The sequence below is a fragment of the Dermacentor silvarum genome, chromosome 2 (assembly GCF_013339745.2).
Source record: "Dermacentor silvarum isolate Dsil-2018 chromosome 2, BIME_Dsil_1.4, whole genome shotgun sequence".
In the NCBI taxonomy this organism is placed as follows: domain Eukaryota; kingdom Metazoa; phylum Arthropoda; class Arachnida; order Ixodida; family Ixodidae; genus Dermacentor; species Dermacentor silvarum.
The window spans coordinates 10233138-10247555 of record NC_051155.1 but is presented as its reverse complement, the minus strand read 5'-3'; the positions used below and the strand labels follow the sequence as shown (position 1 = coordinate 10247555).

Genomic DNA, 14418 nt, shown 5'->3' with positions numbered 1-14418 from the left:
CCCCTTGAGCATGGTCACTCTCAGAGAGCGTACGATGGCAGAGTATTCAATTTCTGGCTTTTCTTCTAGAATTTGCATTACGGCCTTGTGTAGGTTGGACATGCGCGATCCGCCTTGTTGACGTAATCGACGACATACGTTGCACAGGCGTAGTGGTCTAGGATCACCTGAAGATCCATGTTGGAATCTAGGACCTTGGCAATCCAGGGGTTGAAGGGATTGACCATTTTTTGCGCCGGGGTGCGACGATGTAGAACGCAGGGACGCGTAAATCCGGCTCTCACAATGTCCATGTATTCTGCATCGGACCGAACGTCGAAGGTGGCGAGAAACTCTTCCAACGAGACGAACGATCCCCTCTCCAAAGCGTCGTGCATATCTTCGTACCGTTGCTTGAGTTTCTGACGATGTTCCTTCTCGGCGTCGTCCTCGGTCGGAGGAAAGGGGACTACAATCCTAGTGTCATTACTGGGCATGAACGGTGCTCCGAAACGGCATTTGGTGCGTCCCCGCTTATAGCAAGTGTGGGTGTGAGCGTGCAGCTGGGTCCTGGGTCTCTTTAGAAGGTCGGTGCCGAGCGTGAGCAACGCTTCGACCATTTCCAACGTGTGCGGCATGTCGCCCGACACTTCCTCTTGCGGGGCGTTATCGAGCCACAGAATGGTGTGAATGTGTGCGCCACCACGCTGTTGGAATTCGACCCGCTTGAAGAAGTCTACCACAACATACGGCTTGAACGGGGAGCATCTCTTATCTTTGAGTATGTTGAGAATCACATTGAAGATTCGATGGGTGTAAATTGCACACGCAACTGGGTCGTTGTTAACCAGTTCGACGCGTTGCATGGAATTCAATTCTTCCATGGCTCACCCCTACGAGACCCACTCGCAAGCGCTGCAACGTTTCGATGAGTCTGTTCCAGTGCAGTTCCGCGGCAGAGAGCGTGAGAAATGCATGAGGCTTACCCAACTGACGAATCACTGCAAATAGTTCCTTTCTACGATCTTGCCAGTATTGAACGGTGTTTGGTATGGCTCTCATAAAGCCGAGATCTCGGTTGAGGACTTCATCCATGAAATGTGCACTCTCAAGTTGCTGCCGCGTAATCGCACTGGTGATTGCGTTGGTCCGTCATGGTCTTGATGGCAACGTTGTGACGCATGACCTTCATGGCCATGTGTAAGACGTGATCGGGGCACACTCCGCGACGATCGGTACGACGAATCTCGCTACTCGCCTTTGTGAAGGGGGTTGGTCTGGGTCCGGTGATTATACGGGGTATGCCGAGCTATATTTGAGGAAACAACTCTTCGGCATACTCGTCAAAGCGCAGAGAGATGGGAGTCTGCCCTTCACCGGGTGCCACGTGGGGACTGTGCGTACATTCGATTAGGCCTAGTTCATCAGCTGCAGAATGCGCCGCCGAACTCGTTCGCGCCGCAGATTCCGCCGCGGTCGTTCCCGCCACAGATGCCGCCGCCGCACTGTCGCCGCCGCTGTTGACGCACTTAGGGATGACGCAGGCTCCGTCGTCAAAGATCATGGTATGCGCCATTGTGTTGAGTGCAATGGCCGCCTGCATAGGATCTTCCGGGTCGGTAACCTCCGGCGCCGGCTCGATCTCGTCGTCGTCCACGTCACCGTCGTCTTCCACGTTCGCGAGGCGGCTCCAATCCACTCTGATTTTGAGATAATTGTATAACAGAGAATGCTCGAGATGTTTGAGCCATTCGTGGACGTTACGTTTCTTAACGAGACCTTTCTTATACGACGGTTTGCATACGAGCCGGCGCTTGATATGAACGTCGATGGCCACGTCGTCCGGAATGTTCCGAGGTAGGCATTGAACCGTGTTGGGGACGTTTATCGGAACGTTAACCACTTGCCCCTTGATGCCGTACTGTCCGCTTCCGTGCGTCAACCGCCTTATGCTCATGAACGGCAAACGAGGGGATATGAGTCGTTCTTCCACAGGGTTCAAATAAGGCAAGTGGTCCGGTTTCGCTGGATATCTGTAGCCATACGAAACGCTCATGAGAGGTACCTTTCCCGCGACCAGTGAATCCTTGCCAGCTAGAGCAAATCTTGTACTCACCGCTGCCGGCGGAGAATTCGCGCCGAAGCACGGCAATGGCGTTACCCCGAGCACGGTCGTTCTTGATTCCGGACACCGTTACGAGATTATTGGAGAACCATAATCTGTCACACACACTGCAGCTGTGTCCGAACGTAACGTCTAGAAAGTCTCGCTTAAACCGCGCGTCGGCACCTTCGGGTTGAGCTCGCCTGATGCGTTTTGCAGACACCTCACAAGTTCTCGCTGCATGGTCTGCCTGCCGATACGCGCGCTTTCTCGTCGCTTCCCGTTCCCTGACGTTCTGCAGATCCTGTTGACACCGCAGCTGTGCCGCTTCGGCCTCCCATTCTCGAACGGCTGGATCTTCGCGACGCTGCCGTGCCGCTTCGGCCTCCCGTTCTCGAACGGCTGGATCTTCGCGACGCTGCCGTGCCGCTTCGGCCTCCCATTCTCTAACGGCTGGATCTTCGCGACGCTGCCGTGCCGCTTCTGCCTCCCGTTCTCGAACGGCTGGATCTTCGCGACGCTGCCGTGCCGCTTCGACCTCCCGTTCTCGAATGGCTGGATCTTCGCGACGCTGCCGTGCCGCTTCGGCCTCCCATTCTCGAACGGCTCGATCTTCGCGACGCTGCCGTGCCGCTTCGGCCTCCCATTCTCGAACGGCTGGATCTTCGCGACGCTGCCGTGCCGCTTCGGCCTTCCGTTCTCGAACGGCTGGATCTTCGCGACGCTGCCGTGCCGCTTCGGCCTCCCATTCTCGAACGGCTGGATCTTCGCGACGCTGCCGTGCCGCTTCGGCCTTCCGTTCTAGCACTGCGGGGTTTTCCCGGCGTCGCCGAGCAGCCTGACAACACGCTTCGGCCTCTCGTTCTCGCACGGCCGGATTCTGTCTGCAAGCGCGCGCTGCCGCCGCCTTGCGCGCTCGTCGCTCCGCCGCCTTGTCTTCCATCCGGCGACTCACGAAGTGAATGATGATCCCACTTTGCGCGCGTCCGGCGTGCGTTTGGTGCGAACGCGGGCAAAACGCTGTGGGCGTTTTGCCCGCACCGCGCGTCCGCTGCCCCCGTTCGCACCGAACGCGCGCAAAGTGGAACCGGAACCGGAAGTGGAACCGGAAGTGGAAGCGGAACTGGAACGCCATCTAGGGAACACTTCATAAAACTACAGGTGGCTACATACTACTACTACTACTACTACTCTACTACTACCACTACAGAGGAGGGAACGACCCACACCCTAAGGAGCTTCGCCCCTAAAAAGTGATCGATAGATTCTCGTTCATTGCAGAGGTAGCATAATGGTGATGCCGCCACACCACATTTGTGCAAGTAAAAATTTAGTTGTGGAATAAGGCAACGCAGTCTTGTAAATGTTACTTCGAATTGCCGGTTGGGACACCACTGTCGATTCCAAGAATAATTTAGATGTGTAAAGTCTGTTGATTTTGCTACTGCGAGGCTTTTCTTGTCTTCAGTCAAAGAAAACAGATTTTTTTTCAGGCAACGTGTCTTAACCGGAACAGCTCAGGCAATCTCGAGCTCGCGCCTCCCGAACGACTGGCGATGTGGCTCCAGCGCCGGGCATTCCTCTTCATTACAGCTTCTCAAAACTTGCGTCCACTACATGGCAGCAAGACTTGCTAAGGGCATTCTTGAAGCACAAACTAATAGCCCGCTTAAGGTATGTCACCACCTTTGAAAAGGCGTTTTTCAAGAAAAATATACATTTTCTCTTTTTTAGATTTCGAGAATTCCCAAACATTCAAAAAAATGTGGTTGATCCCTCTTATATAGGAATCGGTATAGAACACGAAAGTGAAACGTGTCTTCACAGAAGTAGTGTAATGTTTATTGCACATTGATATATAATGTCTATTGGTGTTTTGTGGCTAAAGCGCCCTTAGGCGTTGATGCACCCACGCTGACGCCTGGTGGCACGTCTCCTCCATCACGACTACCAACGTCGATGACCATGAGCAACCGTCGTGCATATGGAAGCTGCACTACGCTGCACACGCTAGCACAACGCGAAAGACGAAGCACGTAACTGACACACTAATACAACGCGCAAGACAAAGCACGTAACTGAATCGTCACCGAGTCAAATCAGCGCGTACAACGCGTCGTAATTGCAGCCTCCGCGATCAACTTCAGAAACATTTTCAGAGCTAATTGCGGAGGCCACGCTCCGCTGTGCTGAGTACGGTGAACGCCACCTAGGTGGCGTTGGTAGTGCTTCTTGATGCCAGCGTCCCTTCGAATGCTTGCATCGAGGCGTCGTAGTGCTGAGACCACCGAAGCGTTCACTGTCGGTGCGCGTTAGTGTCATAATGCAGTACTTCTCTTTTCTGCTCGTAGGCGGCGGCACCGCCCCGAGCAAGAGCGCGGGTACACGGAGGAGTGTTAGATATATAAGGCGCGTCTGTGTAGCTCTCTGCAAATGCGTTTGTGGCGCAATGGGTTAAACGCTCGGCGATCTATCGTCGCGGACCGAGAGGTCGTGGGTTCGATTTCCAAATTTTCCATGTTTGTGGAACTTTTTCTTCTGGTTTCTTTCTTTGTATTATGTTCGTGTACATTGTAAGCTGACGTATTTCCGTGACGGAAATAGGTGGCGTTGGTAGTGACGGAAAAAAACGTATTTCCGTGACGTAAATACGTCAGTGAAGTCTTGGTGGACCCCGGCATAAAACACTTTCGTGTTAAAATGTTCTGCCGAAAGAATTATGTTTTTATCTTATTTAGTTCAAAAGTTATAGCCAACTTACTAACAGCTGGTGAACGGTTCTGAAACCGAAACGAATGTGGTGTGGCAACAGAAACTGATAACTCAGCGGAAATCAGAGGCGTATATTGAGATTTTTCTGTTATGTTTCAGTTTGATACGTAAAAGATTATTCAAAGACAATTTCTAAGGCTTCCTTTTTTTTTAAAGCATTGCTTTAAATTTCCGTAAGGGGGATGCCTGACGCTACAAGCGTTAAAAGTGCGTCTCTGTTGTTCACGTTGCGCGCGCTTTTGCTGCTGCTCTGAATGCTACCGGGATCGTCGTTTTTATAGATATTATTTTTAGTAGCAACAGTAATAACATAGGCTGAACATTTTTATAGGACGGCATGGCCAAGGTCAAGGTAAAAAGGCGATTGAAACAAACGTTTCAATGAAAACTTTCGAAAAAAATAGAAAACATTCGAAAAAAGATTCAAACGAAAGTGAAGTCGGTTTATGCTGACCTTTGTACGGATTTAAAGAAATGCCTGCACGGAAAATCCCAAAATGTAACTAGAGTTTCAACGGTATGATATGGCAATGGGTACCAAAGACGTCCGCGTGAGCCTGCCCATCCTCCTTTTTGGTTTATATGATGCTGTGTGCCACTTAAACGATGGAAACAGAAGTACAACCAATATTTTGAGGGAAGCAGGCATTGAACCTGGTCATCACACGTTTGTAGCATGTTGAACCAGTGACCAGTACTGTGTGAAGAAGGCCCAGCATCAATCAACGGGTGAGGCAAAATATCTACGCAAGAAAATATGGGCTGCAATAAAAGCCAAAACAGAGCTCGTGGCAGCTAAGAAGGGCCCTAGGTATGAACCTAGTGGATCTTAACTTTCTAGGGCGTGATGATCTTGTTTGTACAAGGATTGAAAAACTTTAATCTTCTTTTTCTCAAAACTTGATTTCTTGCACTTTCCTGGTGCGCAAACAGTTGTAACTTCAAAATCAATAAATAGTTTTCAACGAAACTTTGTACGCTCGTTCCTTTATTACTAGCCTGTGCAACCAACTAGGATTAATGAAAACGAATGATAAGTTTTGATGTAATCATGTTTTATTCCAAGCAATGCGAACAAAAATGACACATTTTTTGTTTTCTTTGGTATTTTTACTATACCTTGATTCCCAATCATAGGATGGTAAAGATTCTAGTTAGTTGCACAGTGTGGTTAGTTGGCTACCTCTGTGCCAAAAAGCTTACAATTCCTGCACTCCATTCGCTAGTTATGAATGTTCGCGTAACAGCCAAGTTTTGGCAATGTTTTGTCAATAACAAATGCCAGTATAACTTTTTTCACTCTTTTGTGCTTTTGAATATCATTTAAAATGGTCCTTTATACGGTCAATGTGAAATAAAAATTTAATGGCCAAAACTAAAAAAAAATTTTGAAAAAGGTGGTGACATACCTTAACAAGCTTATAATGTGTGGACGTATATGGCAGAAGTGGCTTGTTTGCTCGCGGCTCCTACGACCAACACGTGTGGCTGTCCTGAAAGCTCAGGCGAAGATCAAGAAAGTGAATATACCTCTCCACCGGCAACTCATAAGTAGTTTGAAGAGGAACGAAGCACTTTTGAAACGTTTCTAACGCCTTTTTTGTTTCCAGAATGAAGGCATCAGAAGAGCAGTAAATAACAATTAGAAAGTCATCAACGTATCTAAATATCTTAAAACCTGCAGCGCCTAGCACTTGTAATGAAATGTCACGGTCTAAATAGGATAAAAACAGGTCACTAAGAATGGCAGCAATGCAGGAGCCGATACAAATTCCGCTCTTATGCAAAAAAACATTGGTTATCCCAAGTAATGAAAGTGGAATTAAGATAAAGCTGTGAAAGTTGTAAAAACTGACTAGAAAAAATAACGACCTCGTTCTGGAAGGACACAACACCATCCTCATCAATACATTGGTCAACACAGGACAGTACGCTTCTATGCGGCAAAGAATAATAGAGGTCCTTAACATCGATAGAAAACGCCTGAAGGCCACGGTCAGAATGTAACTTCAAAAAATCAATCACTGTGTCTGAGCTCTTAACAATGAAAGGGTAGCTGACAGGCAGAAGGCCCAACTTATCTTCTAAAAACACGGCCAAAGGCTTCTGCCAAGTATCAATTTCTGACACATCGGGTTTATGAGTTTTGGCACCGAAGAAAACTTGTAGATAATAACGCTCGCTGTTTTCAATAGCCTTGGTCAATTCTTATAGATTAAGTCTGTTGCACATGTGCTTTGCCTCCGCCTTTACCTTAGCAAGCCACACCTCCTTATGACAGTTAAACGTGGCACTGATGGCTTCTATGGCCTTGACGTCAAAATCCTCAACAGGGAACACAGAACTGCCTTCTTTATCGGCTGGAATCACAAACAGCGAACTGTCTACGAGTGAAGAGGCCACCCGATTCACCGATATCTTCGGCTTCGGTTGCTTGCATCTTTGTAGTACCCACGACACCTTCCGATACGATGCGGCCTACCTTGAGACAAGCCTTGAGACTTCTCCAACGTAGGAGAGAAGTTCTCTTGGGGGCCTTTTGGTTTGAACAGCAAACTTCGGCTCGAGTGAGAGGACCTCTCGAATCTTTTCAGGCAAAGCAACAGACTCAGGAACATGGACGAGGTTCTGCGGGGCCGACCGCTTTTGTGGCTGCAGTTTTCGAAGTCTGCGTAGTTGTAGCTGCCATAGGTACTCCGTTGTCTGGTCCGCGAACCGAAAGAACTGACGATGCTGAAGCTGTGAGACGCCCTGCACCGCTCTGAAGTTGTACCGAAAGGTACTGCCTGTAGAGTCGCGCCTGGTGGTTCAACTCGAACCGCAGGTTCCTGCAAACTCTGGTGGAGTGTGCCGCTGAATGAAGGAAGCCTCCGAACAGAGAAACCAAGTCCGCGGGAATGATCTTCATGCGTAGACAAAAGGAGAGCGTCCGTGCTTTACAAACAATTGCGGCTATGAGGGATACAGTGGCACAGGGATCACGAACAACATTTAGAAAAGGGCCTGTTGAACCAGAAATGAACTTAATCAGAACAGCATTCCGGGCAATTTGGTAATCAAAGTATTATTATTAATTAAGTATTATTGTGCCACAAAAAAGACACGAACGGGAGAGAAGAACACACACACCAAGCGCAAACTTTCAACTAAATTTCTTGTGCCACTCAATAGGTTTATATGAGTGAAGCAGTATAGACTGCGCATGCGCTTGCATGAACTAAAAAGGATTGCGCATTCGTGTAATATAGTTACGAGTGAAGTGATGCCGCCTCAGAAAAAGCTACCCGTGAAAGCGCGCGTCCCTCGCGCGCTTTCAGTCGCACGTAAAGCATACGGCGCACGGCGACGATTTCATCACCGTTGGACGTCATACGGAACCTCAAGGCGACGCCGACGGCAGAAATCCGCTTTAGTGTCCATATAACTGCTATCGCAATAAAAATAATGTGGATATTCGTTCTAAATATTACATTCTAACTGGCTGCATTTTAAAACGTTTCAACCATAGTTGCACGCATGGTTTTTTTAATATTATCATGAACAGGGAGGGGGGGGGGGGTGGCATGCATCAAAACCAAAGTACCAAAACAACCAATGCAGTGTGAGGGTCCTAGTTATAATCCCGAAGCTGAATCGGTGGAGCCTCACATATATAGGATCATATGTTTTCTTTGCCTTCATTGACTGTTACCTCCTTTAAAATGAAGCAAGAGTATAGTTCTGAATGGGCGTTTTTTGTGTATGCTTAACAGTATTAAAAAAACAGAAATACATGACGCCGCAAGTAACCTGAAGTTCACGCATCATCTAGCTTAGTGCATACTGACAATAAAATGAAGTTTGTCAGTGCAATGTCCTGTATTTCTACATTTTATTGCGATAGCAATTATATGGACACTTCAACCGGATTTCTGCCGTCGGCGTCGCCGTCGCCGTGAGGTTCCCTATAGATAAAATCTTCGCCGCGCGCCGTATGCCTGAGCGCAAGCGTGCGGGGACGCGCGCTATCACGGAGAGCGAACGCACTCAATCTCCCACGCGCAAGCAAGGAAGCGGGAAGCCAGCGCCGGAGGGAGCGCGGGGGGGGGGGGGGGGGGGGCGCACTTCTACTCTGCCAACAACCGCGCTCGTCGCTCGTGCGCACCGTCTCTTATGGGGCTCTTGCGTTGCCCAGGGGGCGCTGCAAAAATGGTGCTAAAAAGCGCCTCCAATCCGAAACTGGGTAGTACCAATCTCGGTCGTCTGCTTCGGGCAGCACGTTTACAATATGGACTCGCTACTTTCGGTTGTGTTGTAGCAGGGCTTGCAGCGAATATCGGGCGCCGAAGATTTTTCCATGGGTGGCATGCTGCGTAAAGGCAAAAAAAAATTATGCAACGCCGAATACGTATACGCCGTTCAAGAAATAAGCGGCGAAGTTTTAGCGCGCTGTCAATCGCAAGTGAAGCGAGTCACGCACGTGCGAAGTTGAACTTCAGGTAAGGTTTGCACGCTGCTAGATTCAGGCGCACAAACGCGAGGAAATGCTTTCTATAAATGAATTCACAGCAGCGATAAGCAGACATGTGTACGGAACTGCTCGAGCGCACGATCGTACGCGCCGCGACGGCAGCGGTCTTTCGACATGCCGCGAAACGGCGGGTCTCCTGCAATCTTGACTGCATGCCGTAGACAAGTAATTATGCCTGCGCTGTAGTAGCGGCAATCTGTCCCTTTAGCAATTGATAAATAACTGATGCAATGCATATAAGCTCGCAGTAACGTACGTACGTGCGAATCGCGCTGCAGCGCGAGCTGGTGCGCTGCTCGCTTGATGTAGTTTTTAATGACAGCGCTCGAAGATCGATATGCTGTAATCAGTACTACATTGCTGTGCTGCCTGAACGTGCTGGCTTGAGGTCAAGGATGAGCACATTCAACTCTCTAGCCTGTGTTGCTCGTAGTGGGGTATTGAATTGTCACCGAATCAGCCCGACCATTTGTGTTCATTTGCACACACTTGGTCACTTCAACACTTCGCACGGTACCGGTCGAATTGTTAATTGTCGCTGTGGCTGGGTCTCGAAAAGTGAATCACCAGCCATGCCTGCTGCTTTGTCGGTCTTCCATTTCGCTTACCCAGCGCGACGAACTGCACTTATCCAGCGCGCCCGATGCTCCACTTCGTGAGGCCTTGAAGGAAAACGGTAGAATCTGATGTTGGGATTCAGGCCTTCTTGTTCATGGCAGCCCACGACGCAGCAGTAACGACGGTGACGCTTTTTCGAGGTCTCTCCGGATCGGCGTCGCCGATGTCTTCTGCTTCCAGCATTGCGTTCACGGCACACGGAGAGTCCGTTTTCGTATAACTATTGGCTGCGGCCAGCTCGCAGCCTGGTCGCCATAGGTCTGTGAGAAGTGACGAGCCTTTTCGCACTAGAAACAGGGCAGAAAAAAGTGCGAATCGACGCAAAACGCGGGCTAGAAACGTGCTTCGCCACAGCCAGGGCTCAATACTATCCAAGCTGGTACTACCCAGATGACGTTTTTCGCCGCCACCAGGCGCCGCTACTATACCTCAAACTCCAGCGCAAGACGCCCATCTCCACACGGCTCTGACCTTTATGCGCCGTGCATTCGCCGCTCAGTTCAACGTTACTAGATTAGTTCAGTTTGAAAGCTGCGCGGCGGCGCGTGTCCCCTTTCCGTCTCCCGCCGCGTGGTGACGCTAGTCACACGCTCGGCCTCTTCGCGGCTCGTCAAAGCACGTTGCGCGAACCGTTGTTGTTGGTGCTGTGGTGGTGCGCTTTGTTCATGTGCTTTGTTCTTCACGTTCGAGTCGTCTGACGTTATAAGTGGCGTTGTATCGTGACCAACTGACATGCCGCGTTGTTTCGTAACCGGCTGCAAAAGCGGTTACGATTCTCAAAGATCTGCCGAGAAGCGGCATTTCTTCCGGGCGCCGAGAGATTCTTCACGTCTTCAAGTGTGGCAGCGTGCGATTCCACGACTGGACAAGCAGCTCACAAGCTCTTGCGTTGTGTGCGATCTCCATTTCGAGGACAGTGGCTTAGTGAAGGAGTTCGTGCACAACATAAACGGGGACGTTGTTATCATTCCGCGCGACAATTAGGCGCTCAAGGACGACGCTGTTCCCTGTTTGTTCCCGAACTGCCCTTCATAGCTGTCGAAACCGGCGCGGAAACGTAAGCAACCAGCTGTGCGGAGAGCACCTCCCGTTAAGGTGCGCAAAAAGCAAGGCGATGTTACAAGCCTGTGCGATGACGGAAGTAACTCCCCTGTGTGTGGAGCTATCGCGTCGCTCTACAGCGAGCTCGTGGATCTGGCAAAAACAAACCAGAAAATTCAAGGCTGGTCTCTTGAAGTTTTTGATGCCAGTGTTGTTGTGTACAAGCTCAAAATGGAAAATGCTGTGCCTAGGGTTGATAAGGCTGTTGTAGTGTCTAGGACACTTGCTGTTTCTGTGAGTGCCAATGGGCGACTTGTGCCGTCCGCAGTGTACGCCAAAAATGAAAATGTTGGCGTGCAGACAGTTGAAGAATTTAAGTGTTTACTTGGGTATGTAGAGAAATTGAAGTTCTGTGAAGGCTGCCCTACGAAGTTGTACCCTTCTATATCGAAAAGCTCAGTGGCTACCCAGGATGGCAACACATGGCGACGAAACACGTGCGCAACTCTGTCCTTAAATTCCACGTGTCATGAATGCAAGCTGCTAGGCAAGCTGTTTTCGCAGCGCACGAACAGGCAAAAACACAGGAAACCTAGGAAACCTAGGCAAAAACACAGGAAACACAGAATAGCGAGAAAGCCGCCGTGGCAAATAAAAAGGCCCGTTTGCTGTAGATAAATGCGTTATCCATGGCCAAGTGGGCGCATAAAGTTTTTTGTAATTTTACAGAGTAATAAATTACTTTTTAACACGAAAGTGTTTTATTCCGGGGTCCACCAAGACTTCAGTGACGTATTTCCGTCACGGAAATACGTCAGCTTACAATGTACACGAACATAATACAAAGAAAGAAACCAGAAGAAAAAGTTCCACAAACATGCAAAATTTGGAAATCGAACCCACGACCTCTCGGTCCGCGACGATAGATCGCCGAGCGTTTAACCCATTGCGCCACAAACGCTTTTTTTTTTTCTTTATTGATTGCGCCACAAACGCAATTGCAATATAAGGCGCGTCTGTGTAGCTCTCTGCAATTGCGCCACAAACGCAATTGCAGAGAGCTACACAGACGCGCCTTATATATCTAACACTACTCCGTGTACCCGCGCTCTTGCTCGGGGCGGTGCCGCCGCCTACGAGCAGAAAAGAGAAGTACTGCATTATGACACTAACGCGCACCGACAGTGAACGCTTCGGTGGTCTCAGCAGTGCGACTATAGTGCCTAGAATATACTTACTAGTGTGCCGACCGCCGGGCGTTTCTAATGGGAGACGCTGGCACCGCCGGTGATGCCTTCCGCCGGAGGCCACCAGACGGCGACACTGTTTGGGACCGTGCTAACCGAGCGGCGCATCGCGCGTCGCTTGCGCTTCGGATGCACTTTGGATGCGCGTTCGTAAGCGCAGTCGGTTGCGGCGCGTTGTAGCTTTCGAGCAAGTAGCATGTGGTGCCTCCGCATGTCATTGAAGACACGTTTCACTTTCGTGTTCTATACCGATTCCTATATAAGAGGGATCAACCACATTTTTTGAATCAAAACACAAGCTCTCTTTCATTCATTCGTCCAGACACGTTGGTCCAGACTCCCGAGCAAGCAACGAATAGGCGAAATGAACGCGGAGTCTCGTAACTTACGCAAAGATGGGAAACGACATCGCTGGCCTTAAACTATGTCGTCAAATAAACAACTTCACTAAGAGACACCGAAATAACAAATGAGATTGGCTATTTTTGTGTTGAGCAGTTTAACTGAACGTCTAACGCGCAATTATAGCTGAATAGCACGTGAGTCCATACCCTCGCATTGCTCTTCGCATTACCGCAGATGTGCACATCTGCGGTAATGCGAAGAGCAATGCGAGGGTATGGACTAGTTAAGGTAATTTATTCACCATCCCTGAGGTCTGTACTTCAATCTTATCGCGGAGGAAATACAAATTCACGTGTTGCAAACGAAACGCACTGGAACGCGCTCGGAGCAGGCGGCCGCTGACAGCAGAGGCAAGCGAACGCGGTTTTAGGGCCGAGAGAGGTGGCAGCGCCACCCCGCGAGAGGAGACGGAAAAGGGACACATTCGCGCGCGCGGCTCGGGCGGAGCTTGCAAACTGAAGCTAATCTAGTAACGTTGGCTCAGTTTCCGTTGAAGCGATAGACCGCACGTACCTTCGCCACTGCGGCGTATGCGCTCGCTGCCAGCGTTTTGACAGTCGTTGGCTGCAGTCATTCAGTGTGATCTATTCATGTTTGTTTGTGCGCGCTCACACCACGCTTGTTCATTCAGTTAGTAATAGTCGGGCCACATTTTCCAACGCACGCTACACATGCAATGCTGCACGGATCGGCAGTGCAGCGCTACAGGTGTGTCCCTTCGCACGCGCTGCCCAGTGGAAGCGCTTCTCATCAACACCACCGTTTCACACGCGCCTTCTCGTGGTCATCGAGTCTCTCTTCATGTCGGTCTACTTACGCCGCAGCACACCTGCTTACTTAATGAGCTCATGTTTACTACAATTCATATTGCTACCAAAGCCGCTCACCTTACTTCGTATGACATTGCTGTGTTGCTATCGCATTCATTGCTTCGCCCTTAGGGCGAAACTGTGACACTTTTTTGAAACAAACAGGGACCACCAACACGGTGTAGTATCTGTGTTGTGTGCGTGTGTGTGTTTGTTGTGTGTGTAGGTCAGTGTACATTCTGTCACACGGGAAGAGCTGTTTGTTTCAAGGTGTATACGGTGTACTGACTAGCCCCGTACTATATATTCAGCAGTTACTTCAAGATAGTCGTCTGGTTGGTATAATACAAATTATTGGTAAGTGGCTTCACACACGGTACTCAGATACGTAGACACTGCGTGGCTTTGTTGACCGGTCTTGACAAACAAAAATATTGCGCTAGAGTGCCCCACTAAGTTCTGTACCATCAAGCTGGTGCCATATGTATAGTAAAGCACCACTCTTCTTTTCCAGGTCAGTCGGAGGATGGCACCGTCAGAGAGGAACCAAGGTCCTGCGCTCAAGCAAGCAGTATGGCCTTGCACCAAAAGTTGTTCAGATGCTTTCAAGACTGAGCTTGAAAGCAAACGTCTTCAACAACATAATGCCGAGGCCACTTTGAGTAATTTTTCAGCACCATTATGGTTTGATATGTAAGCTGGTTCTGTTGTACAGTAGTAACAAGTTCGCTGTTTTTGTTTTCAGGTCGCTTATTTAGTGATCAGTGTTTCTTGCTTTAAAATAAAGCACTTTTCTATTTTCGTACAAAACCAACTGTACCCTGGCTCTTTGCTGCACCATTTATAAGTGGAATCAAGAAACGCCTTGCAGACGCGGAGTCACGTTTACAACACTCCGAACAATATTCTAGGAACAAAAACATTGAATTAAAG

At 49.3% G+C, this 14418-nt stretch overlaps 1 pseudogene; it reads right to left on the bottom strand.

Moving 5' to 3' along the window:
- Positions 1 to 1288: 1288 nt before the first annotated feature.
- On the bottom strand, positions 1289 to 2312 carry LOC125942853 (uncharacterized; annotated as a pseudogene).
- Between the last annotated feature and the right edge of the window lie 12106 nt (positions 2313 to 14418).